This window comes from Vombatus ursinus, unplaced genomic scaffold (genome assembly GCF_900497805.2).
Source record: "Vombatus ursinus unplaced genomic scaffold, bare-nosed wombat genome assembly UNPS02014807.1, whole genome shotgun sequence".
Lineage (NCBI taxonomy): Eukaryota > Metazoa > Chordata > Mammalia > Diprotodontia > Vombatidae > Vombatus > Vombatus ursinus.
Window position 1 is genome coordinate 24,441,833 of NW_020954585.1, and position 2,785 is coordinate 24,444,617.

Below are 2,785 nucleotides of genomic sequence, written 5' to 3' on the forward strand. Positions count from 1 at the left end.
TTTTTATTATTACAACATTGTTTCTAAAAGTCATCTTTTAAAATTACAGATGTCACTTAAAAAAAGGTCACAGATGAGTCTAGGGAAGGGGAAATAGGGTACAGAGCAGATGCCAAAACCAAATGTGGTCCATGAGCTGGTCTTTGGAAGTCATGCAAACAGTCTCAAAATGAGTGAATTATTAAGCCCTCACAATGTGTCAGACGCTGTGCTAAGTGCTGGGGCTACAAATGCAAGCGAGCAGGGCAGCCCCCACCCTCAAGGAGCTTCCAATTCACATAGACGAAGACCACAAGTATAGGGGAGTGGTAGCCAGGGAGGAGTATTACAGACAAGGAAGTCATGGCGATTGGAGTCATGGAGTAATTGATTGACACGTCCTCTCCAGGAATAGTAGCGTCGGTTTGATTTTTGGTCTCCAAGCTAGTATTAGGAAGGAGTTTGGAAGGAGGTTATATATACAGTGGCATGTCCTGAAAATGACTGGAAAGTAGGACTCAGTCTAGTCTAGGTAAGGAGAATGCTTGACAATCAGAGGCCAGGAGTTCCAAGGTGGAAGTTTGGATTTCCAGCTGGCCACTTGAAGTTGATGGGAAAGAAATGCTCTCTCTCTCTCTTTATTTCTCTCTCTCTCTCTTTATTTCTCTCTCTCTCTCTCTCTCTCTCTCTTTCTCCTCCCCTGCCTCTTCTTTCCTGGCTCCCCCCCTTTTTTTTTGTGAAGGCAATTGGGGTTAAATGACTTGCCCAGAGTCACACAGCTAGTGAGTGTTATGTGTCTGAGGCCACATTTGAACTCAGGTCCTCCTGACTGCAAGGCCGGTGCTCTGTCTATTAGACCTAGCTGTCCTTCTGGCTCCCCTTTCTTCCCCCTTCTTTCTCATCCCCTTTCCCTCTTCTTTCTTTTTTTTTTTATTTCCCTTCCCTTCTTATCTTCTTTCTCTTCCTTATCCACCCCTATCCAGGACTGATTCCTCTGATTTCTGCCCTGGAAAATCTGCAAAAGAAAATTACTCTGGCCAAAGTCATGGAAAGCAGTTGCGCCCTCCCCAACTCAACTCTATCTCTGCTGTGTGACTGAACTTTGAAGAGGAGGATAGGGCTGCTTCCTCCTACCAACCACTTCATCTATGCCTTTCTCTAACCCCTCAGCCCTTTTGTTTTCTCCAGGAGCTCCATGGCTAGAAACTCCTGCAGAATTAGAGCAAGTAAACCCAGAACAACAAATGAGCAAAGTTTACATCTCAGTCATATCTCCCTCCTTTCCCTCTATCTCCCCCCCGCCTACCCAGATGACTTCAAATTGCATCTGAACTTAGGCTGAGAGCAGAGAGAGGACCCCTGAAGGAATCCCACAGCTGCTGGGCACTTCCTACTCCTCCCCACAAGGGGTCCCCTAGATTTTGGTCAATGTGGCCAGTTCAAAGCTGAAATAATTATTTGGAAAAGGGGCCAGCCAAGCTAGGGTAAATGTTCTGTTTTCGTCCCATGACAGCATCTGGATCTAGAGATCTGTTGAACAGGGGAACAATTTACTTATTTGGGGACCTGTTGTCCCCCAAAATCACTGTGTGGTAAAAAGATAAAAGACATTAAAAAATTTTTAAGACTACCCCTTGTACCCACAGCTAGACCTGAGATTTTAATTCTCCCTCCCCTTGGATCAAAAACTGATTCTGGGATTTTAATCCTCCCTCCACTCGATGAGGCTAGAGCTATCACCAGACAGGGAAGAAACTGTACCCACCCACTCAGCCTATTCTAAGTTCAGAGACAGCCAGGGAACCTGTCATGTTATGCCTTCATTCCCTTGGAAACCAGTACTGCCCCACCCTGAGCTTCAGGGCCCTGTGCCCAGAAACCCAAAGCAAATTCCAGGAGACTTCCAGCAAACTGGAGCAATCCACCCACGCTGCCTGTCGGGAGCTGAGGGTGCTTAACAGACCACCTCTGCCTCAGGAACCTCCATGCCCTGGTATCAGCATAGGTAATTTCTAGGATGACCCAACAGTATATCACTGGTGTCATCCTGAAAGCTACTCATTCATTCATTTGTTCAGTCAATAAATCTTTACTGAACACTATTCTATACACATGAAGTCCAAGGCTCCCATTATCCCTTCATGGACTGAGGGTTTCTCATCTAGTGAGCCTGGGAGAAGATTCCCCTTGAGTCTATATTAATACAGACGTATATGTTCATCCCTGTGCTAGGCACCATCAGGGAATTATAGACATTTATTTTTTTTAAATTGAGATATAATAATCAATCAATATGCAAGTATTAAGTGTTTACTTTGTGATAGACACTGTGATAAATGCTGAGCCTACAAAAGTATTTTAAATCCTAATGGGGGAGTCATTTACATATATAAGTATAACCACACACAGAACCACTGCAGGACCCAAAGAAAGGCTCTAGGCTGCTTCTCCTTTCTCTCTCCCACAAAAAGGCCCCTAGCTCTGGACTCATAGATGCAGACCAGGTTTAGTCCTAGTGGAGTTGGCCTCAAAAAAGAGGGATTACGTGCTTTCTCCCTACTCTCTGGCTCTTTATGTCCCCACCCCAGATTCTGTCCAGAGAGAATCACTTAAAGCTTAAGTCTAGCTCACATCTGTGATCTCCCCCAAAGGCAGTATAAAACAATACTCAACGTACTATGTAAATCAGATATAGGACTGTTATTTATTTCATCCACTTAAAAGCAATGCTTTACACACCGAAGACTAACAAGTGAGCTTTGGCAAAGATTTAGACAAACATCAGTAACTTATAACTACTATTAGA